The sequence below is a fragment of the Nothoprocta perdicaria genome, unplaced genomic scaffold (assembly GCF_003342845.1).
Source record: "Nothoprocta perdicaria isolate Ctin4 unplaced genomic scaffold, notPer1 scaffold_147, whole genome shotgun sequence".
NCBI lineage: Eukaryota > Metazoa > Chordata > Aves > Tinamiformes > Tinamidae > Nothoprocta > Nothoprocta perdicaria.
This window is the reverse complement of record NW_020454616.1, coordinates 760,164-785,795: the sequence shown is the minus strand read 5'-3', so window position 1 is coordinate 785,795 and position 25,632 is coordinate 760,164. Positions and strand designations below refer to the sequence as shown.

At 34.4% G+C, this 25,632-nt stretch overlaps 1 protein-coding gene across 1 annotated transcript in view; it reads right to left on the bottom strand.

Moving 5' to 3' along the window:
• Positions 1-25,632, bottom strand: part of GABBR2 (gamma-aminobutyric acid type B receptor subunit 2) — a 349,731-nt gene that overhangs the window by 35,376 nt on the left and 288,723 nt on the right. The window lies entirely within an intron of this gene.

Sequence of the window (25,632 nt, the reverse complement as noted above, 5' to 3'; positions counted from 1 at the left end):
GAACAAACATAGTTTAGAGCAAGGGAATATTTATGAAAAATTTAATACTACTGGAAGCTTTAGAGGTTTCTATTTATTTTGAAAAGGATATCACATAAAACACCAAAGAGGACTTACAGACTACCAGGATTATTTATATGAAAGAAGGGAAAAGTTATAATTAATACTCAGAATATTCTGCAAGAACCTTTGGCTTTTGTACAACAGGGATCAAACAGCTGACAGAAAGAGCCAGCAAGTATTAGCCAATATGTTGCCTGTAATTGGATCATATGCAGGATTATGGTTAGAATGCTTTTTAATGGTCTTCTTGTATGAGAATACGAGATATTTCCTATAATATGTGATTATGCAAAAATTTTGTTTATTCAGAGTGTGCTGTAAACAGAATTATATTCTATTTTGCCTTAGAGGATATACTGAAAGCTATTATAAATTTCTACTTTGGAATATTCGGGTTGATCATGAGCCATAGCACCATCGATCCAAACTTAACTTTCTATATCTAGTTGTCCCAGTAGGCTTTGTAATTTTCCTTTGTGACAAATAATACATGTAAAATCTCTCATGCAGAAGAACAATGTAATCATTATATTACTATATGAACTATGCAAAAAACACATTTTCATCAACTTAAGCATAGAACATGGAAAATCTTTAGAGAGACCTGAATAATTTTCTAGAACTTGTTTCTACTGCTTTTGATACTGGTATGAATTTTGCTACAAATTTCAATAGTTACATCATTAAATCATAGCTATGCTTCTACCATCACTATTTTTGTATGTGAGCCTTTGCTCCTGATCTCTTGCAGTGTAAGACAAATAATACAAAAAATGCATTATTTGCATTTGCAACAAATAAGGACATTGGGGGGGGAAATAAAGAGACTCTTCTATTGTACAGTCACATATACTCCTTTATATTTGCAAGGAAAGCAACTTAGTAGCTTTCCTTGCATGTTCTGCAGTAGGCAATACAATAAAATCTGTAATGTTGTCATATCTGGAATATCTATAGAAAACCCGAACAGGAGAATAAAGAATTAAGAGTAAAATGGCATCACAACATTTAAGATGCTCTGAATGTTTGTCTGGGGATCAATAAAATTATCTCATTCTGCCTGAACAGTGACAGAAGTCCAGTCCAGTAAAATTTCTTTGTACTTGAATGTACCCTTTCAAATTAAAATTAAATCTTGTTATGCTCAACTTTTTGATGTTGACTAGTAAAGTTCTTACTTTACTGACAAATCTTTCAAATACAGTCCTAAGTATGTAAGTAAGTCCTAAGTGTTTACAAACACAGTCCTAAATGAAGTATACATTCGCAGTTCTGTGAATTCATTTTTTATGAAATTCTGTATTATATTCGAGCTTATTATAAAGATTTTTTTTTCTGTCTTTGAATTACAGTAGGCCAGTTGTTCAGCAGTTGCATCCTTCATGATTTAAAATAATGAAAATTCCATACAATTTAAGCCTATGGTCATTAGAACAATCTTTTTTTTTCCACACTGGGGGTCTCGCAGGACTGCATTTCATTTCCCCGGCTGTACCTTCTTTTTTTCCGTTTGCTTCAATTACATACTTCTGTGAAAGGAAAAGATTTATATGCAGCTTTCCAGTTTGCATAATAGATTATGTCCTATTCTTAATTTCTCTTGTTCCGATATTGAAGCCTCCACTCACACTGAAACTACACACTCCTAGGGCCGCTGTGAGTAAATGGAATTGTTTCTTATTTTGAAAAGTATAAAAAAATGTTATTTGGTAAATGGCATGCTACCTTTTTATTTTCATTAAGTAGATATTTCTCAAATGTGAATCTGCTTCAAAAATTGAAAGCATATGCACATTCTTTGTACAGAACTGAGAAACCCAGGAAAACAAGCAAGCAAACAAACAAACAAACAAAACCCACAATATTTAAAACATGGTAACTTGTCTTTAAATCCTGTGACAGAGAGGAGTCACTTCCTTAATAGGAAGGCTGCCAGATTATATAAGGCAAAGATAGATCTGAAAATGTTAATTAAGTAAAGCTGTGTATTCAGATCATCCATGTGACATAAGTCTTATGTTCAAATGAGAGCAGTAAGATCCCAATTTCAGCATCAGCAAAATTCATCATGGGACAATATTTCTTTCCAAGAATTTTCTAGATCCACAAAGTGGTAGTATTTTTTATGACTTTTCTTTTTTTCTTGAGTATTTGTGCAGGTTAAATATTGACTTAAGCAGCCATTTTATAAAGAACTGATTTTTCTTATTACTTATTGTTACTGCAAATTGGCATTTCTGTTTTACAGTTTTTAATTTGCCATTTTGTTTTCTCACTAGTTTTGCATATGAATTAGTCAATCATAGCAAAAAGCTGGTTTAAAAAATACTATTTTTGATGTAAAAATAATTAAAAAAACTACAATTATGACTGAATAGAGTACTTCACTGACCTCTCTCATCACCCACCATTTGTTTCTGCTTTATAGAGAATGACAACATAATTTTTCAAGTGACTGTTTTCCTTTTATAGAAAACAGCCTAAATGCCCTTCAAATGTCATTCTTAAAAGACTGAAGACCTCCTATCTTGTGATCTGGCTGAGCTTTTCTACCTCCTCTGAAACCTAAAAAGGTTTCTCACGTCAGCATCAGTTTCTGGCATGTTTTTGACAGCTGAACATAAACTGTTCACTTCATACAAAAATTATGTATCGCTTCTCAAATATTCTTGTCTGTCTTATCTCAAATATTCTTGTTTTCCATCACATTCCCACTAGGAAGTATCTAGAAAGAAACTCACAACTAATAAAAACATTATATCTCCTTTCTATGCTTATTCAAATTATTATTGTGTTTTCATTTTCATTGCTCTTTGGTTTGTGGGCAGGCTGGCAGGTCCACTTCTGACAGTATAAAATGCAAGAAGTGGTTTAGGAGAGTACTGCCAGTGGGAGGTATAAAGCCATCTGGAAACAGCAGGGAAATTTGCAAGGGAATCCAGGGCAGGGGACAATGACAGATTTTGAGGAGATCATTGTGCATTCCTACACCAAACCAAAATAACTGAGTAGTACTGAGAATCTTGTTTCTTTTACCTATCTATGGATTGGGATTAAAAAAAAAAAAAAAACAAATACCACCACCACCACCAAGAACAACTACAGGATTTGTTTTTCCAGAATATCCTTTTGTAGGAAATCAGAAACTCTTTTTTTTCAAGGGAAATTGCATCTTTAATGGAACAATTAGCTGCAATTCCTTTAAGAATCTGGCTCCCTTGACTAAAAACATGTATGCAGTATAATGCACAGCTTTCCCTATTTCATGCTAAGTTTTGAAAACTTAGGATAAACCATCCTGAGGCACCTGTGTCATCTGGACATGCTGGGTTTTGATCCATAGAAAGACAGCTTATGATTCCTTTTTTATCTCTGTAACTAGAAATTTCTTTATCCCTGTTATGCCCGTAATATCTGAAACCCCTATGGAAGTAACCCTGCACAATGTGAATGTATTTGTGTGAAAATTTACATATAATTAATTTATTTTGTGTTTTCTTTATTGTCATTTGTTGTTTATACATCCAGATAGGTCTTAATAGGAGGAAAGGTCTTTGCTCCATGAGGTATTTTATGCAGCAAAAAAAAAATCAGTTTTACTGTGCCATCACATAGCATCCTAGAGGCCTGGGCTTTCCTAGTATATTCCTCCTACACAATCTTTTTTTTTTTTTTTCAGATTTGTTCCAAGTACAGCAGATGATAATCTTTATTTACAGAGTTCTAGTATTCCTTTGTAGCATAACTCCCAGTTAGGGAACCACAAAAAGCTTTCTAAGTATTTGTACTGTAGATTCCCCATGCAACATTCTGTCATTTCTGCAGCTGCAGATCTTTCCATTGGTGAGAAAAGCAGCGTATTAGGCTTCAGTCTATATGAAGATGAATATGAAACATAAGATAAATTGTTACAGCTTCTATTTGCTAGATTTAAAATAAACTGGGCAGAGTTCCATATAAGGGAAAAACATGAGATCATACTCTTCTGTCACATTGTTAAACAGTCTTCATATACCATCCCACTGTCTGTTTTATCTTCTCTTTAAATTACTTCCATCCAGCTGGCATAATGACTGTATACTACCAATATTCTGGAGCATGAATTAGATAACTTTGGCATTTAAAATTTGGCACATAAATGGAGCACAAATGAGACTCCTTATCTGAAAATCCAGACTTCATTAAATTAGAAGATTATTTTATTTTGACATCCATATATTACAAGAATAATTATAGCTAGATTTTACTATAAATTCTGCAAGAAATTATATTTACTTGTGTGTTGTAATTGCCCCTCCTCATGCTGAAATATACATACATATGGAAAGATGTCCCACAGAGGGATTTAAGTAGTTTTTATATGTAGAGTAATGTAGCCATGCTCTCAATTACACAGGAAAGGAGAATGAAAAGAAACAGAGACTATTTATTTTTAAATTACTTTATAATTTGAGAATGAGTGTCTTTGTTTCATGTATGTTTTTCTAATGTAAAGTCATAGATTCCGTGAATGCAACACATTACTTAATTGTAGTAGTTCTCCCAGAAGGCCTTCTAATTAAATTTTGTTAACTAACCTAGGATGATAGAGTGCTTATCTTTGTTCATATATGAGCTTGTGCTCAGATACAATATGAAATACATTGAATATTATATAGTAACCCAGATAAGTACCATATTGTTATTTAGTTCTTGCAGTCCAATGATCAATTTAATTTCTCCTCAATATTAATTGACTGGTTCAGTCATTTCTGTAACAGTCTCATGATTCAGGATGGAGACTGACGTGTGATTTTTTTATTTTTCTTCTATATGGAGTCACAGAAGTTCAGCTTTTAATAGATGAGCTTGAAACTATTTCCTGTAATATAAAGGCTGTTTTCCCACTGTAGAAATACAGGATTCTATTAATAAAAACATGCTTTAAACTGTCATTACACTTGGCAGCTCCGTGATTTGTGCAGAAGAAATGAGAAACACTAAGCTTGTGATCTCAAGAGAAGGTAATTGCTAGGTTCTGAGCAACTGCAATGTATGCAGCCAGTATACATACTCAACACTCTCATACAAGCTCCAAAGAAGAAAATGATTTCCAGATGTGAAGTTCCATTTATTTATTCAAAGTATTTGAATCTGTTAAGTTTGCAATCAGATTTGATTTATATTTGTTTTAAAAGGTTTATATTTGATGGATATGAATACACAACTTTGATAAGATAGCATGCTTTATCTATTCCCAGCTGCATAGAAGTATTTCTTATAAGGATCAAAAGATTAAGAATTTTACTTTTTTGGATTTTTCTGTAATCTGAGGTGGAAGACAAAATTTACAGTTTATAAGGTCACTGCAAGAAATAACTACATCAGTCATGGTGCCATATACATAATTAAAACCATCACAACACCAAAGATCAAGGTTACCCCGTTTAAATGTTCAGACATCATAGCGTATCTCCATTTACTTCAAAACAGGAGCTAATTTGGGGAAAATTAGAAATCATGGTTCTTTGTTCTTTCGGGATTCATGACATTTCAAACTAAAAAATCTTGTCCTATAAATGTGACCAATGTAGGTTATGTGACAAGAGATTTCATCATGCAGAGATAAGTGTCGTTTGTTTAACTACCACCCTACCAATCTGCACCTCAAATTCTGCCAATGATAATTTTATCTTTGCTTATTTCAGATGACATTGAGAAAGCAAAATAAAAATACAATCTTTAAATAAAATTATTTGAACATCTTACTGAGTATAAGAAATTTCAAACGCCACATTTTTTCTTTCTGCTCACTTCGTAAAGTTAAGTGCATAGAGACCAGTTACATTAGCTTAAAAACGCTACAAAATAGAATAGAAAGTCTTCAAACCTTATTTATGAAGTATTTCAGTTGATTTGATCAGGATATTTGACTTGAGCAAGAACCAACAGCTGCACTAAGCTACATGCCGTTAAAAAGTTACCTCAAAACTTAGAAAGTTACATACCCTTAAAATACAGAAAGAATACCAGATGGAGATTTGATGGGAGATTTTTGATTTTTCTATTATATCTTTCTTCTACAAATAGTTTGTAGCAGCATTGCTCCTTCTGTTGACATTATTCAAAGCAAAGCAGATAGTCATGGGAATTCGTTCTTTCAGTTCAGTAAACTTTTATGCAACATTTTTCTTAACTAATTTATCCTCTTTCAGCACTGTCAAACCAGATTTCACTTAACACTACTGAACATTTTAAATGTTGCAAATCCTTTGCTCTGGTATCAAACAGAACAATTTTCAGTTGGTAAGAAAGCAGAACAAGGTGAAATAAAACTTATTAACCATAAAATATATTGCATACTTTCATAAAATTTTTCTTCACATTATTATGATCAATATAATTGTTTTTCTTTAACTTTTGAAGCATATATTTGAAACATACATAGTGCAAGCAGATGATTCTGAACCTCCTCTACCTTGTTGCATTATGTAATGCACTTCCTGTATGTTCTTGATAGAAGTAGTTCACTGTACAAATCTGCTTATATATATGATTCAGTGACTTCCCTTTTAAAAGATCTGACCAAGAAAAATGCCTTATTTTCAAACAAAGGAATTATGAGATTGATGCATAACCATTTTCCAAGATATTTTCACATTTCTAATAATTAAATGTACACTATATTTCTCTAGCTGTATTTTTTATCTTTTTTTCATGATTCAAATTTTCTTGCCTGCAAACATCTTTCCCATAGATGCCACAGGAGTCGATTTAAAGGAATCTATTGTTTCAGGATCCAGTACTGACAGTCAAGTCCGTAATCTTGACTGGTTTTGAGTAAGTCATTTAGATGGGTTGTTTCTGAGGGAAAATGTTTCCACCATTGTATCCATCCTTTTTCTTTTTTTAATTAGGTGTACTTAGAGATTTACTGTTGCTCCCATTTTTTGGAATGCCTACTACATAATTTGATCTCCAGAGATGACCCTGTGCAATTCTGCACTAAACTGACAAAAGCACCCAAAAACTTCTTTACTCAGTACAGCCCTTGTCAACTCACATTTACAGCTAAGCTTTTGATTTTGTGATCAAGACATTTAATGGTTAGTGTATCAATGCCTTTGGTCTTTCATAGTATTTTTTACTGCTCACTGAGAGACAGAAAAAGGATCAGGTATCTATAGGCAGACGTGTAGTATCATCAGTATGGCAGAAAGGCTTCAGTTCACAAGCTGGAGATTTCTGAGTGGTGACAGCTGGTGTTATCTAAGTTTATCTGACTTAGCATTCACCTCCTTTGCGGCTTTGTGGTTTCCCATCTGCCGCCACTAGTTTGTCACACATTTCCAGACAATCGTCTTTTTGAGCTATAGATGCAATTACTATGCACTCTGACATGACTCTAGGAGAGTGCTGAGCTTCTCTGCAGCGTGACCAGCCTGAACAGACTGGCGGGACTGAGCCGCAGCTGTGTAGCCTCAGGAAATCTATGTGCTTTGAGAAGGAAAGGAAGATGCAGAATGTTCTGCTACAAAGATCTCAGTTGATCTTTCCCAAAACAAACATATACTGCAGCTCTTTGGAGCAGCTAGGGTAAAAGTCAAGTTATCTTACTAGGCAGTTAGACAGGTTAGCTTCCCTACTAGAAGAAGTTTTCATTACCAATGAGAGATTGAATATTGAGCTTGCATTCAGAACTCAGATGAGACTTGAAGAAGTGTCAGTGGTGACAATTCTTGAGAAAAGAGCAGAGTAGATATTTGGTGCATTGTTCTGAAGATATGACCCTTTAGGATAGATCAAGGATGAAATGAAACCTTGGGAGACATGTTCGGATCATGTTCAGATCTGAAGGACCAAGAAAAATATGCATACCTTCACAAAACTTATACATCACGGCATTTCACCACATCAGGGTGACATTGTTCTCTCAGGATCACATTATTCTCTCATGATTCTTACTGCTCATTCTTTGCTGGTCACAAATATGTTGCCTCTTATATGCCAAATTTCAACTCCCACTATAGATCGTGTATGTAAAAGAATAATACAACACATGCATTTTTATAGACCATTCTTTTCTATATATAAAAAAAACTCAGAACAGGAAACTTACAGCAATTTTTTTAATACACCATTACATTTTAGAAGTATTCATCTTAAAGACTACATTCCAACTAGAGATTTTCTGTATATTTAGTTTCTATGGCTAAAATTAATCTACAAATATTTCTGCCTCAAATTCTGATCCTTGTATACAGTTGCACATTTTCCTACCAAAATTTCCCATTTTGTGTTTTTTTTTCCTAGAATTCATGCATGCCTTCACTGAGTCTGTATTACTCTTAAACATTACCTCATATGCCAGACTTGAAACCTGTTATTGAAAAATTATGATATTTTTCACCCTTTTAAAAGTACTTTTAAAAGTATTCTTTCCTTAAATGTAATATTACTCCATTTATATTTTGTGTGATTCTTCTCACATGATATTCAGGTTGCTATTATTGTAATTTGTGGCTTAATAAGTTTCATTTCAAAACAATTCACATGGAATATCTAGAACATTGCTGTGAAGAGCCTTTGTTAAGCTCAAGAAGTGGACAACGCTATGAAGTATTTAGCATGGAGTGAAGAGAGTGGGGCTTGATGGAGAATGGAGCTCTCCACTGACTTGAGAAGTTCCCTGTTAACATGTGTAAAGTAAGAGCACAAAATTCATTTGCTGCATGGTGGCGGGCTGTACACTAGGATCTCTCCTTGAGCCTTGAGCCTCTTCTCAAGGACGAGAAACCCCTAACCAGCAACAGTTCCTTGGCAAGGGACTACACAGCATGCCAAAACTGCCTAAACTTTGCTAAATTGCATCCCTGGATTAATTGTGCACATAATCATCCAGACATAAACTGTTGACAAAATCTGGGATTAAGATTGCAAATAGTGGCACCCAGACTCCTCTGAGGAGTTTGGAAAGCAAGGGAGTCCTTTCAGAATCTCATGGAGGACCTTCTCAACAATTCTGTCAGTCCTGCTCCTCTATGCAGTAAACAACAGTGTGCCTTGCTATTGAATCTTATTAAACTACTGTCCCGTATCAATAAAGTGCATCACTCCTCATTTGTGACATATGCCAGCGGGATGAACAAATGTAAAAATTCAAAGAGACTATGAAATATCTAATGTGTTAAAACTCTTAGAGTTATGTGTTCTATGTGGCATGGTTGATTTGCACATTTTCACATCAACTGCTCATGTAAGAAACTTTACCACACACAAACAGTTGGTTAAAGGTACTTGGATTATCTTCCCTTCCTCTCCTCCTTCCTCCTCTCTCTCAAAAAAAAGGAAAAAAAGACATTTCCTTTTCTTTCCTTATTTTAAATATCTGGAATATTAGGATTTTAATGCCTTTATCTAGAATTACTATCAGTGGGAAAAGCGAATTGAATCCATTCCTTACAATCAATCTATGATAGTCTTCATCAGTTAAATAGTACCACATCCCACAGTTCATTCCAACTACTGTAATTAGAACAATGTGTGGAATAAAGTATAACCATAGATTAATAAGCATATCAAAACTAGCACTTGGAAAGTATATAGTCCACATTACCTAATCTACCTTCTAAATGGGGCTATATGAGCAGACTGCCACAGTCTGGCCCTATGCATTTAGATTTTTAAGGAGCCATATTAACTCTTATAGTTCCTCAAATAATTGTTCTTTTTTTTTTTTTTTTTAATAGAGCCTGTGGTATCTAGATTATTATATCTTCTAATCACAATTAAATAAAAGGTTTAATTCTCAATATAATGTATTTAAATATACTGCTTTCAAGTCCTGTACTAAATATAATATTCACAACTTGCAGTTTGAATGCAGTATCTATTAATGTAAATGTTCAGATGTGAATTGTTCACATGTGAATCAATCACCGGTGACTTTTGTTATAAGCAATAACAGCTACCTCAAATACACAGTTATCCATATTCACTGTTTAAATATGTTATTTTTAAATAAAAATATGCTCCCATAATGCAGATACTGTAGTTTAACATCTATTCCAGATACATTTCACAAATATGATTTCTGATTCTTTCTGCAACAGATAAATATCTTTTGGTGTTTATCAAAATTGTCTCCAAAGAATCCAGCAATGTCTGGCACTATGGCTAATATCATTTGCCTGTGCCATTGCTTAGAAGGACACAGTACATGATGAAATCTGACTGAAATTAAATCCATTAGGTACCAATTCTGGAATTAATATAAATATACAAATGAAATTTCCTAATCAAACACCTTTCTATATAGACATAACAATAACTTACTGGCATGTTCTGGAACAGAATCTGAGCTATCTGCATATCTGAATGGCTATCTTCAACTCTTACTTCTCCAATATTATCTAAAGAAAACAGTAAAAATATAAATAATAAATATATAGATAAATGGCATGACTGGATCCATATTTTTTTCCATCAGGGGAAAAAAAAATCCCTTTTTGGTTAGTACAGTCTTTATCATCTTCTGATAGGGTGATACAGATTGTACTAACCAAAGTTTAAAAGGGCTATAAAAGGCAAGCAGGTGCAGACTGTGTTAGCAGATGAACCATTTTTGTGCATGTGGATAATGACAAACAACTACTACTAACATCTTTTGCTAATGTGCATATCCAGCAGCCTTAGTGTGAATTTATCAAGTAATGCAAATGATACGTTTTCTGTGTGTGCAGACATGTGCAGTTCAGAATATATTATGATTTTGGATTCAGTAGATTTATGTAAAAATCTGCTGCTGTGCTCATTCATTCATTTCATCTTGTTTTTAAATCAGGAATAATATCAACACTAGATAAAATACGCCACCTTTAAAGGGGATGGTAATTTTATATTTCCCTTTAATGGCATCAAGATTCTACCTCTGGTCTTCATGACAAATTTCATACTGGAAAATATTTCAACAATATTTTACCTGCAAATACTTCAAATTTATATAGCACTTAATGTGTAGATATTTTTATTGAGAGGACATTGCATTTTCATGCTGCAGGACTAATACAATCCTGCATCTTAATCTCCTAGGAAGGTGTAGATGGTTGCAAGGAGCTATATGAAAGAGTGCGGCATGTAGGAAAGATCTCAAGGAGCTACACTGTAGTTACTAATCTCGTAAACTTCACTGATTGTTTATAACATTGACTGTGTCTATCAGGGAGAAACAGGAATGAGCTGTGCTGTAAGGAAAGCAAGGCAGGAGCTGAGGATGACAGCAAAGTATGCAGAGGCAGGATCATCATGAGCAAGGGGCAGTCTCACAGCACTCAAACAAAAAAAGTAGGGCAAGTCCAGTGATGGCATCCAGGTTCACCCAAGAGCACTAATTGCTGACATGATGATGAATTTCTAAGGTCAAGCCAGGACACTCTCATCCACTGTCCCAGGGGCAGCTCTGCAAACCACAGGACTGAGGACACGGTATTCGTATTAGATATTTTGCAGAGGTAGGGGTTTCCCCAGCCTTGTTTTAATCTGGTCCTGTGCACTGAACCCCTAAGTGGATGAAACACATTAGGTACACTTGTATAACATGTCTTCTGTTTTCATTTCACTGAAGAGAAGCCCAGTTCTTGTAGTTATCTCTTCATTTCTGAGAATCATTTCAGAAATGTATTCTCAAATTAAAGCCCTGATGTGGACAGACACAAAATTCCCTGGGGAGAAAAGACACTTCATAGTGTAAGTCAAGACCTAGTTTAAACTGAATAATTTGCATAATCAAATGCATGTGTTCATGTGTCTATAGCTTCAAATGACATTTCCTTGGTAGGGATTTTTTTTCTTAAAGAGAAAATTAAGATTTAACAAATGTTATCATGAAGATACAAAGCTCCTCTATTTATTTGCCTTAAAATGCTGAACTATAAATTAAAACAAACAAAAAACCAAAAAGGCAATCCCCATCCCTCTCCAAACTTATAAGGGCTGCCTTCTAAGCAGCCTTTCAAAATTTAGAATGCTTCCAGAATTTGCAGTCTTCAACTGGTTAGTCATTTGCCATGACAGCACCACCACAGACAGAAATCTGGAAGTCGTCACTCCAGATCTACCTCTTTACCTTATGTCAAAACTCTGACAACTGTTGGAAAGTTGGAAAACTTTATTGTCCCATTTATACTTTCCAGAGCTCGATTCCCTCCCAGACTTCCAATCAAATGACTTCTATTGACTGCCTCCTTTTCCTAATTCCATCAATCAACTTATTTCTGCTTTTAAGATCCTTCATAGCTTATCATTACCCTATCTGTGATCGAGATATGCTATTAGAGATAGCACATATATATTCTTTGCTTATCCATTTTTGCCAACAATGCTGCTTTCCATCTCCCAATAGCTTTGTTTCCAAATAAACAAACTCTTCCCATGTGTGAAGAAACCTCATGCTAGCAGCTTTAAAATCACCTCCGTATTAATACTTTAATCTCTTATCTCTTGCCCACCATATCTTCAAAACTGTAACAGTACACTAGAAGTGGATGGATACACTCTGGTGTACACAATCTAACCATTACTTGCCAGTAGGAATATCCAGTTGGATATATATCCAACATATGGAAATATATTGCTGGCTACAAATTATTTAATTCTCCTGCCATTTATCTTCTCACCAGGCTTGTTCACGTCTTATAATCAGGCTATGAGTCTGTTCATTAATCACCTTGTTACATTTGTAAAATACCAAATAATGTAAGCCAGATTTCCGAGGGTTATATATCATCCGAGGGATGATATAAAAAAACTAGTCTTTCTTGATACCTCCTTAGACATGTCCCACCCAACCAGTTACTTGTGATACTGCAGTATTTAGGAAAGCCTATGCAAGCGCAACAAGCCCAAGACTTACAGACAATGAGCAGGGCCATCACATGACAGGAGAAAATCCATAGTGTGGGATCTCACAAGCCCCTTCACATACAAGCTTACACAGAGAAAAAACTGAGCACCCAGGAAAAAGCATTGCCCACAAGGATTCCTTCTTACTCCCACAAGACTCTCTTGTGGGATAACTGGCTCTTTACTTTGGAATAACATGGAAATCACATACTTTCATATTCTGGATATATGTCAAATCTATAGTACGTGGAAAATGTGAGTAAGGAAGTGGAAAAATACCTTGAGTGTTCCCTGTCTTGCTGTCTTTATTGACCTTCTGCAGAAGATTTGTAGCTGAGAGAACAGAAGTTTGAAAGGACACCATAATTTCAAGCTATTCACATATTCTTGCTTAGAAAATTATGAAATAGTTGAGGTTGGAAGGTACCTCTGGAGGTCATTCATGCAACCTCCCTGCTCCAAGCACAGTCAATTTGGGTAATCTGCATACTGCTATCCTCTCTATTGGTATACAGCATCAGGACGCCCCTAGAAGCAACTTTAGATCTGTATTGCTTGCCAAAAACTGGCCAAATTGAAATGCTACTGTAGGAAAGCTGGTGACAGGATTAACTGAGGGCCGAGTTTTTTCCTTGGCTTGTGCTATACTTTGTATACAAACATTTGAGCAGAAGTACATCTGCATTCAAGCAGGGGCTTTGGTTTGTACCCAAAATGAAGTGTTGACTTGCCTGTGGAATTTTCCACACACAGATCTGTAGAGAAAATGCCATGTCTTATCTTTTGTTTAGTGCGCATGTACATGAGCGCTAAAGCACATGTAGACTTTTTCCCTAACATCTGTCCCAAATTCCTGAATTGCTGAATATTGAAAATTTATGCATGCTTTACTTGTAATTTAAACATTGCCAGAGAAATGACTATATTTCAAGATGTTTCAAGCTGTCAAGATGTTCTCTGTATCAAGATACAGAATATATTATTTTCAAAACAATTTCTCAAGTTGTGTTTAAGCCACATTCATATGACTTTTTACAATTCAATTATCAAATAAAATTATCATAACATCTACTAGAATCAAGATTTTAACAAATAGCTTGATTTATATAATGACTTCTTCCATCTCACTCTATGTTTAAACAAGTAGTTCTGCAGTAATTGGAGCTAATAAAGACTGATTGCTTAGACTCAGTGTTTATGATTGATTGATATTGGAGTTTAATAGGGTGCAAATACCAAATAAAACATTCTTCACTCTTGGAGTGGACCAAAGTTCTCTCCTTCTCCTTTTCTATATTCCTCTCCTTTCACTAACTTTCTACTATTAGGAGAACCTAAAGATTGTACAAGAATGAAGATAGATCTAGTAGACATAAGGCTGCCTGTTTGCTGAAGTCTGGAATGAAATGAAATGGACTTGAGTATGTACACTATCAAGCACTTACGAGCACATGATCTCTACTGCTATTAAAAGCACAGTCAATCTAAGATCATCAAGAAAAAGGATGTCGATTTAAGTAGAGAGAGATACTAAGTCGATATAAGTAAAAAGAGAAACAGAAACACAAATTAAGGAAAATGGGAGGCTAATAAGTTTTTTTTCATCGTGTCCTGATCCTATTCCAGGAGCTTAGCTGGTACAGCGTGCACCTTGCATATTCCTCTGTGAACAGTGAGCATAAACCACAAATCTCATATAGAGTAGGCAAATTAAAAATTCAAGATTTCTGACAAGTTATATACACATCACCTTTATATTGTGCAAGTAGTAATGCCTGAGCCTGGTGCTGAAGAATCAAGCTTCCTATCCTGTCAGGCAGCAACCTGACATTTTACTTACCTAATATGCCACACAAACCTTAGTTGCCATGTAAACAACAATAAATAACAGAGAAGTGGGTGGCAAGGAACAACTACTTCTAAATGTGAGTACTGCTATCACACATTCACATACACAGTAGTTTTTGAAAAGATGTTGGTGCCAAGATACCTACATAAACATATATATTTTTTTTCCTGAGAATGAATAAAGCTAGTTCTGACTTAAATCTTTAATATTACCATTTTTCTCATATAGGGACAACCCTTGACTAGATATAAGCTGCATATGGTAGTATATTAATTTGCGGCATTACCTGTGTCAACATTCAGATGGCTGAAAATGAAAAAGCATATACTTTTGATAGGAATTAGTAGAGGATGACAACAATTATGACAAAGACATTTTACCATTCAATCTGTTATAAAGTGATAGAAAATAATATCTTTTTAATTTCCCTAGAGAGTGAAGAAATGGTATCATAAAAAACATCATTTATAAAAATAAATATCTCTTTTATTGACCTTTTCCTATCCTAGGCCTATCTCTACAGTATATCCAATACATCTTGAGGCAAGGAATTATTACCCCATTTTAGAGACAGAGAACTGAGAAAGTGAAAGATTAAATGTGCTGTCAAAAGCCAATGTGCTGTGCAGGCAGTAAGTCTAGCGGACTTCAGCTGGAATCCTGAATGAGTAATTTTGGATATCAGAGCATTATGTCAATCCAGTGCCCTTACTATCAATAGCTATGGTTACACTTTACACTAAATATCATTGGAACCCGTCCATACTTTACTGCAGAATTCTTACCCATGGCATAAATATCAAATACTAAATTAATATCAGAGGAAAGCCTGGTAGGAAATGAACTGCAACATAACACCTTGATATCTAAAATGCTTCTGAAAACTGGGGAAAATAAGTGAATGAGCTACCTACCTGGAAATAACATGACAGTGTACAAACACAACAAACTTCTGTTGTGGTAACTGCAGAAGTCTGAAGTAGTGTTATTTCATTTGCATAAAGAAATGCTATTTTTACTGTTAGTAAAGGAAATCTAATTTAAGTGGACTTAAATAGAACATTACAGAAAAAGTCAGATCTTCTGTACTGCTATTGCAATTTTGAAGTTGTACTCAGACAGTTGGAATCTGCACCTAAGGACATAATTTGTATGAAAGCATTTATATTTTTTGTAATGTATGTATTTTGCACTGTATCACATCAAAGAAAAGGGAACCACCACCTTATATAAGACCAATAAACCAGTTAGACAGTATTTTGCTTTCAGACATGCTTTGCAAAGTGTACAAAAATTCCTTGCTGGACAAACATATTTCCAGAAAAAAAAATCCTTCCCCTAGACAGCTGGCATTTCATCTGCTATGAAATGATATTATAATATTTATGATTTTATAAATGTTAGACTAATTATTTATTTCTACTGTACCTTTTGCATCTATATTAAATGATTTTAAAAGGGTACTAATTGTCTAAAAATTATATCCTTCTATCTTTTAAAATATATTGCTTAAATTATGTAAACTGGCAGCAGAAACCTTATGTGACACAAAAAGGAGTAAATGTTCATATTGCTTGGCCATTTTACATCACTATTTAATACACTGCTGTCATATTACCTCCTGTGCTTTTTTCTTTTTTTTTTTTCTGAATTGCTAACATCTTAACTAAAGTCTTTAATGACTTTTGTTTCTCCTCTTATTTTTCTCTTTCATCTCTTTGTAGGTTCCTGCCTTCCTTTCTGTTCATCTGTGCCACTTTTTGGCTTCCCCACCACGTTTTGCAGTTGTGACAAAATGTTGAAAGTATCTATTTGCTGTCTCCATGCATGACTATTAGAACAGGTATGAGATGCTCCATTTTTACCTCTTGACTTACATTTCATATTCTTTTTTCTACATTTTCAAAGTAATTATTTCTGACAAGGCTTAAATTGTCAACTAAATATTTGCTTATATGCTGGAAGAGCAAGTGCAACTTTATAGAAACCCATTATTTGGTAATTATCTTTTTCCTAGAGTCTACACTAGTATTTTATTTCACTGAATATTTCCATTTGTGTTTTAATTACTTCTGCAGCACAAATCTTAAATTAATGACTTGATAAAACTAGGACCAAATTCATATTAGCAAGAAACATAGATTTTGTACAAACTGACTAGACTTACTATCCTCTCTCTTAACGAGACAAAAAGAGAAATGGACTGCTGCTAGAAAACGTACATTATTTCTGTAGGCAGGAAATGTACATTGGTGATCATTATGGTGGAGAAGGAGTAATGCCAAACCAATTGGATGTGTGCAATAAAACTGAACCGAAGATACGGAGTTCATTTGACTCCAGCCAAGCAGTGGCACAAACTTAGTTCAGTGCATCTGTGCTGTAAAGGAGGTTCATGTGGCCTGCAGAGAGGTTGCAGTGAATAGTTCTTCCTTGACCTTGCAAGGAATTAGTTGCATTAGCCTGTAAAAGCGAACAAAACCATGTTTTTCTAACCTTTCTTCTAAGAAACCAGCTAAACCCACTGGTATGATCAATGCTCTCACAGCACTTATTGCCCAATTAATTAATTTGAGATGAAAATTTAAAATAATTTACAAGAAAACAGAATAGCTATACTTGCCATTATTTCCCGCAAAGAGAAAACTGTTGACATTTCACAATCTAAAAGATGCTACAAAATCTGATACAAGCTTTTATGCGTCTGCAAGACACAAAATCTTTTCTTCAAACTCTAAAGTAAAGTATAGGTGGAGAGCTTTCTCTTTTTAAAAATTCAGCAAGAATATTAATAGCTGATAAAATATCTGTTACCTGGAATTAAGGCTGTAATTTTTTTTGAACCCTAGCTACATCAACAGGATTTGCATCAAAATGATCCACATTTGATCTGGATCAAAGAGATTTTTCTCACTTTTCTTCTTGCCACATGTAGCTAAAAGTCACTGTCTGTTAAATGAAATACTTCATTTACCCTTAAAGAAAATACTTTCCACAAACTTTTTAAAAGAACAGTGCTAAAGAATGTCTGGACTCGCCAACAGAAAAGAAGGGGTAGGTTCACGCAGTCATACAGAAATTCACAGCTGATGCCTCCTTTGCCTGAGGGAATCTGAATTCCCAGCTTCCACCTTCCAAGAAAGTGCCTTACTCAACTTCTATATTCGTCACTGTGCTCTGCATCTCACCTGTTGATATTCTTTCACTGTGCATTAATAGTAATCCATATGAGCACTGATGCATAGGTGCACCATTTGCTCAGTGAATGTCTCAGCCTGAGACTGAGAGTCAGTCCCAGGCTCTGCTGTCATTTTCAGTAATTACACCAGTATTTAATATAATTAAATAACCTCAGCAGGTAGCAGAGTGAGGAAGTCCTTGTTTCAGATGTTGCATAATCTAATGATTAGTACCTCCTCCTTTATCCTTGAGTCTTGAACTGGCTGGGTTTTAACAGGACTGACTCCAAGCCTTTTCCAGTCTGTCAGAGCACTCTAACCTATATACTAGCAGACAGAAATACTGATGTCTCTTGCTTAGCTCAAATATGTGTATGACAACTTTCTTCCTTGCTACCCCCCAAAATTATTTGGTGAATTGGATCTAAGACTATATGTTTCAGAGGAAGTGAAATTGCACTTGTGAGTGATTAATTTTTTCCTTTTTTTTTTCTAAAACACTTTGCCTAACTTGTCGTAACAACCTCCCCTGTGAATACTTACTATTTTGTGAAATATGAAACTCCAGCCCTTTCCATTATTTCCCTTACCCATCATTCCTATGTCCTCAGTAGGCTTTGTTAGCAGTCTGTGTTCATCGTACTTTTGCCCTAGTCCTTCTACTAAATAATATAGAAACTCCATTTAGCTGGAATCTGTCTCAGTACTAATTTCAGACATTTGCATTAATATGCAGAAAGTGGATAGGATTGGGCTGAAAGCAACCTCTGAGGTAAGATTAGGTATACCAAACTTTTGATGTTTGTCTAATCTGTCTGTAAAAATTTCCAGTGAAAACCACTGAACTGTTAAGCTGTTCCAGCACAGACTGTAGCTATTTTTATTTTTTCCTTGTATTTGACTTTAAATTCTCTTGGGTAAATTCAGCTAACTACTTTTGTCCTGTCCTTAGTGGATAGCAGGAAATTCTCATTTCTCTCGTATTATCTTTTAATATTTCACTGTTCTCTTTAGAGCAAGCTTTTGGTTCACTTAGTTTAGAACAAAGAAAGCACACAAAATTCACAAATTCTCAGAATCCCCTCACAAGCCATTTTCAAACCTATTATAGTCTTGTTACTTTCTTCTAGATTCCTAGCAATTTGTTTATATATTTCTTAAATCCAAGCATCAGACATTCTACTCTACTTAAAATATCATGAAACATCTTCTATCTTCCATGCTTTACAGACAAGCATTTAATTTTTTTTTTCTAGCAGGATAACTCTGTAGATTCATATTTGTCTTGGGATCTACTGTAATCACCTGTCCCTTTTTATGATTTTCTCGAACTTTTAACTGATTTTCTATTTGGGCATTTTACTGTTCCTTACTGACTCTAGTGCTTTTTTTCCTTTTTATTGAATCATATTTTATTGGTGTCTGACCGTTTCTCCAATTTAGTGTGATTTTTGAATTTTGATCCTGTCCTCCAAAATATGCCTTCTTACCTATGGAAAAAAAAATCCCAGTTTCTTGAAGAGCATTTTCTGCCAAGCTTAATAAGTAAAATTGAGTCAAAAAAAAAATCTGTAAAGTATGCTATATGAAACATATTCCCAATCTGATAATGAACGTTTCAGAACTACTTTTTAGTACATTTTTGCAACAACTCATCAGATGGCAATTTCATCCAGAACATACTTTCCTAGATTGCTTATGAGAATGCCATCATTAGTATGTTAAAAGCTACACTGAAGTCTAAATGTATTACAACCACTGCTTCCTCTGTGTCCACTAGGCCAGTTATCCTGCTAGATAAGGAATATAGACTGACATTATTTTTTCCTGATAAATTGATGTTGCCTGTTTCATATCACCTAATTAGTTTATTATCTATGTGGTTATAAATTGATTAAGAATCAGTTTCAGTATTTTTTGGGGCTACTGAAGGCTGTTCTACAATTTATGTCTGTGATTGGTGATATTTTACAAAGTAATGCTGATATTCATTGTAGTCAGAGCATTTGTGAATGCCTGGAGTTCGACATCAACATTTTATATATAATTACTTCCTCTCTACTTACTGTAACTGAATTAAAAATCTTGTACACTCTAGTAGGAAGGTATATATCTCTGCCTATAGTTTTGTCTTTGACACAAAATTGCGGAAGGCAAAATTTGAATATTATTATTTGAAGGTTTGTAGAAGAAAATATTACCATGTGTCACTGTTGTCCCTAGAAAGGATTTCCAGATCTGCTACGCTAGATGTACAAGCTAGTGCTGGATCACATAAAACAGTGACAGTAATGTCTGCAGTTTTGGATGGAGGGGCAACAATCTCTCATCTCTTCAGGATTAGCATTCATTTTTAGACTGCACCCTGGGGATGAAGAGTTTCCTTTTAATTAAGGCACCTAAGATGCTTGAATTAAGAGCCCAGGCTTCATATGTTATAAGTGGAAGCTTTACAGGCTGAAACAACACAAGTACCCTCTTAAAAACTCTTTCCTCATAAGAAATGAATAAGAAATTTCCTCATAAGGAAATTCAGGTAATGGTTTTGTATCTTTCTTTCACAGTTGCTTGCAGGTATGGGGTTAAGTGTTAACCAACACAAACTCAGAACATAATCCAGTCTTCTTACTTTGACTAAAAGAATTTGCCCTTTGCACCCATATATCCTGTCTCTGTACTCGTTTGATCTTTAACTTTTTTGTGTAACTAGTACTCTTCTTGAGAAGCATTTTTGTTGTAACCCAGATTGTATTTCATTTTTTAAATCAGTAATCTGGATAGCAGAAAAGGGAAGAATTTAAGCTGGTTATAGAAAACATATTTTAAAGGAGGGATATTACTGTCATACATGATAAAAAAGGCAAGTGGATGTTTTGATGGGGCTTGAGTTCATTTATGTTAATTTTGTATTGATATGCTAATTAGAAACTGATCTGAATATCAGTTCTGCTTACTGATCACTATAAATTCAACATCTTCTCATTTGTTTTTTCTGCAGCTGGGTAATGCATTTTATCATCTGCAAATCCATGTTAGACTAAGTCCATTAGTATTTCCAAGTTTCCTAAATAAAGGCCACATAAATTTGAGATACTATTATGATAGTGGGAAGGATCTTCATGCTGTAGGCAAGTTATTTTTAGAGCAGGCAGATCCGTATGCAATCATTTAGTGTATCTTCTCTTTATATGAATCCAATAAGAAAGTAAGTATATTATCTTATAAAACTCAAATAAGATAATCACACCACTTCAAGAGCACATATTTTGCCTTAGAAAAACTAGCTGCTCTTTTTTTTTTAAAAAAAAAATTATATTTTTCTGGCATGCATCCATTCATATGGCTATAAAGCAATACTATTTTAGCACACTGTCTGTGTGTGCTAGACACTGTAAGACAATATGTGCCTCTATCTATCTATCTATCTATCTAGGTCAGAGTATATGTGAAAGTGCATTATCTAGCACTAAATTATGTGAGTACACTCATAACCACTAAGACCAAACAATTTCAAAAGAATGAAAATATAAGGAGCAATTCTGGAACTTTATAAGTAAAAGGTATATTGTATCAGTGCTGCTCTCAATGCTCTAGTGAGCCACTGGATGGCATCAACCTGTAACATAATCACTTGCTGCTTTTATCTTTCTGTGCTTCTACTGACTATTCTGTCATTTGTAACTGGTTTGTGCATACTGTGTGATTTGGTCTGAATGCCCAGTCCTGTGAATCTTTTTCCTTGGGAAACGTTAATACAATGAAAAATCCTAAGAGAGATACTGTGACTTCATCACTGTTTCAGAAACTGGCTTTAGTTATATTAAAATACAGTATGTTGTCTGAAAGGCACTGGGATAGAAATCTTCTCATCTATGTAGTTCCTAGGGTCAAAAGAACTCCTTAGGGACTTGTGATTCTCTCACGCACAACAGACTTTTAAATGAAAATGCAGTTTCAGAGAACAAAAACATGCATTGCCAAAAAAAAAAAGGTTTTGTTTTATCTCTGGAAATATTTGTTGCTAAACTTCAATTAATATTGAATGAAGTATATATATTTAATTTCTGAAATCCATACATAGGATCATTTACTGAATAGTTTTTCTAATTGTTGCCACTCATGTTCATAAAACTTTAAAGGTAAAATCAAAGGTATTGATTTTGCAGAACTGTACATGTGGCCATAAAGATAAACCTGCCTTTGTAGAATGAGTTATTTACATTCACATTACGCTTAGCAGTAATGAGGCCTTTATGGACTCAGTTCTTTCTTTAGGTATATCTGAACATTCAATTTTAAGCCAATTTAATTTAGAAATCAGAATCAAGTACTATTTGCATCTCAGAGAGAGTTTTCTTTTATGAAGAGGACTGGAATGTCCAGACTATAAAGTCCATTGGCTTAGCTGTAATGAAATACTGTTAAATCTATTTGTATGTATAGCATTTGACCTATGTTATGTACACCTGGCATGTAGTAGCTGCATAGAAGAGCATTGCAAAACAATCTTAAGTAGGTCTGACAGTATACCTTGCCTCCTCACAGTAGATATTGAAAGCTTCTTCATTGCCCATACAAGTTCTATTATCTCAAATCTGTAGCTAGAACCCTCTTATTTCCACTTCAGAGTTCTGTTACATGTTCTCATGCCCATCAATGCCTTCATACTGTTTCTGTTTTATATGTGTGCAGGAGCCAGCTTCATTTATCTCTGAAATATCCAACCATGTATATCCAGTAACAATTCTTATAATTCATTTTGAGTTGTCTTAATTAAAATGAGATTTAATAGAGAGAAAGAACCAAATTAATCTTTAAACAGAGTAAAAACACAGTCAGATTAATGTCATGATAAATTTAGCTCTCTAAATCAGACACTTTTTTAAGGTAGCAATTTATTAGACAGATAAGAGGCAATTTAGAAAACTACATTTCATAAGTTAATTTGTGGTTGCCCAGCAGAGATGCACTTCCAAGTCTGAATCCAGTAAATGATGTGACAGTTGGTCAGGACTGGTATGGCTGTCTTTCAGTCATCTGACCACGCAAGTTTGGTACTTAGGTGCTTAGATTAGATATCATACACATCATGCAGATGCATCTCTGATCCTTTAGGGAACCCCATCACCTGAAATCCACTACTGAAAGATATCTCAGAGCTTCTCTCTGAAAACAAGGCTGATGTGTCTGTATCAACAGTGTCTTCTGTTGTCACATGAAAATTAGAATATTAGAGAAATGATCCGGGAGAAAAGGGAACGGAACTGTATTCATTGAATAATACAAATTAAATAAAACTTTGAGATCAGAGATCAATCATCTACAAAGACCATTTCTGCCTCTAATTTAATAATGCAAAGTGACATAATTTTCTGGGAGAGAGACAAATGTCAAATAGTCAAAAGGCTATCTCTAGACACGTTCACACCACCGATAAATGAGCTGAGAGTTTGAATGCAGCTGATGGAAGTGAAGCTGATGTCCTAGTTCTTGAGCAAATTCACCATCATTTTGCACTATATGAAGAAAAGGGCAACTGTCACAGAGGTTTTTGGGGAATCTAAGTTTGACAGAGATAGCTAAACTTGTAATGCTCAGATTAAGCTGCTCACAACATCATAAGATTGACACCTCCCTTCCAAATTCTGGAGTAAAACGAGGCAACAGTTTGGTCCATTCTGTGAAGACTGAAGACAACATAATCTTGTCATCATGGATGTTACTCTGGAGGACTGTAAAACATGAATATGAGGTACTACTGATTCATCTAACAGCTGTGCAGGGGTCTTCAGAAGATCTGAATTTAATTATATATTTCTACTCAAGTAATACCTCATTTAAAGTACTTGAATTCCTCTCTCCCTCCCTCTCTTCCTCCCTCCCTCCCTTCCTCCCTTCCTCCCTTTCTCTCTCTCTCTCTCTCTCTCTCTCTCTCTCTCTCTCTCTCTCTTTCTCTTTCTCTCTTTATTTCTATTTCAGTTGTTGGATGGGTAACAATTTTAGAAAGTGGCCTCAGAATTTGGATACTTAATTTTTAGATTGGATTTCAGGGCATTAAGAAATTATAGTCTTGTATTTTTGTTTCAAATATGTAATCTTACTTCTGTATTATTTATATAGGGTAAGGGAACACAGATTAAAAACAGATTTTTCCAATACAGTTGGAGTCCAGATTAAAATATCCTATCTGAATATTTTATCAGTTCTCACTCTCTGGAAGACTCATTTAGATTGGTTCAGTTATAGTGAACAAAAAATTACATTTCTAATAAAGAACTTTCTGATTTCCCCTATTTGACCTTTTCAATCTCTCATGCTGTCAATAGTTTCTGGGTTCAATACACTTTCCTTCTCAAATTCCAATCCTGTAAGTCTAGGTCTTTTGCTTGTAAAAATTTGACAGAGTTCATCATCCTATCTGAGAAAATGATTCTGTCTCTAGTACCATTTCAATAATGCAATGTCTGATGCGATATTCCATCTGAAAGGGGTAGCTTTGTTCCAGGTAGATTAGCTCAGTCTCTTATTGTTGTTGATGAGCACATATTGCTGGGTACTTCCCAGTTTCACCAAAATTTAGTATTTCAAATGTACCTGACATGCAACTGGTATCTTTAGAAGCAAAAAGAAATTAAGGTGCATGACTATCATTTTGAATATTCTTGCTTGAAGACAAATCATGCCCTTTTTCTGCATACTTTAAAAGAAGAGGCTAATAACTGTAACTCCTAGCATTAATTCTGCTTTTTATTACATATGAACTGTTTATAAAATTCATAGTTTTTAATCTGTCGCAGTGTCCATCAGTTTAATGCAAAATATTCAATTCCAACATTTCCTAGATAAATGTTAGTACCTTACCTCACAGCCCAGCCTCCTGAAAACAAGTATCAAGCCATTCATCCAAAAAAAAAAAAAAAAAAAAGTGTTTTCTTTTTTTCTGGTTTATCATCTGTCATAGGAGTGCTGTTTGAATTTTCTTCACGGATAATTAATATTTTTCAGAAGAAAAAAACAGTGAGCAATTACTATGTTAAAAACAATTTATGTGATATATATTAATTTATTGTAAAATTCACAACACTTTTAGAATTGGGAATAATTTTTCTAAAGTATTTTAAATAAGGGACTCACAAATCATAAAAATTTATTCATCTAGTCAAGAAGAGATTTACTATGTAATACAATAACTTGCCTACTATACTAATTATAATAATGTCAACAATATATATGTCTTTGTAGCAGTGCTGTAGCTTAAAAGGAGAGACCAAAAATTGTAAAAACAACACTCAGATTTACACACATCTAGATTCCAGAACACAGAAGGGATTTAAAAATAGCGCAAGCTATTTTTACAGCTCCTTCCTCCACAAACCAAAGAAGTTAACATATTAATATGTTCACTCACCTTACTGCATCATGGTTTTCTAAAATAGTTTACTAGGTGGATGCCTCATATAAGACACTTTGACTGGCTTGGAGAACAGCAATATTATAGTATAAACAGAAATTAAAACAGATAACAGTGTCCACAGGAAAGAACTGGATTCTTTTGAAAGAATTGCAATTTCTTTCTTTCTTTCTTTCTTTCTTTCTTTCTTTCTTTCTTTCTTTCTTTCTTTCTTTCTTTCTTTCTTTCTTTCTTTCTTTCTTTCTTTCTTT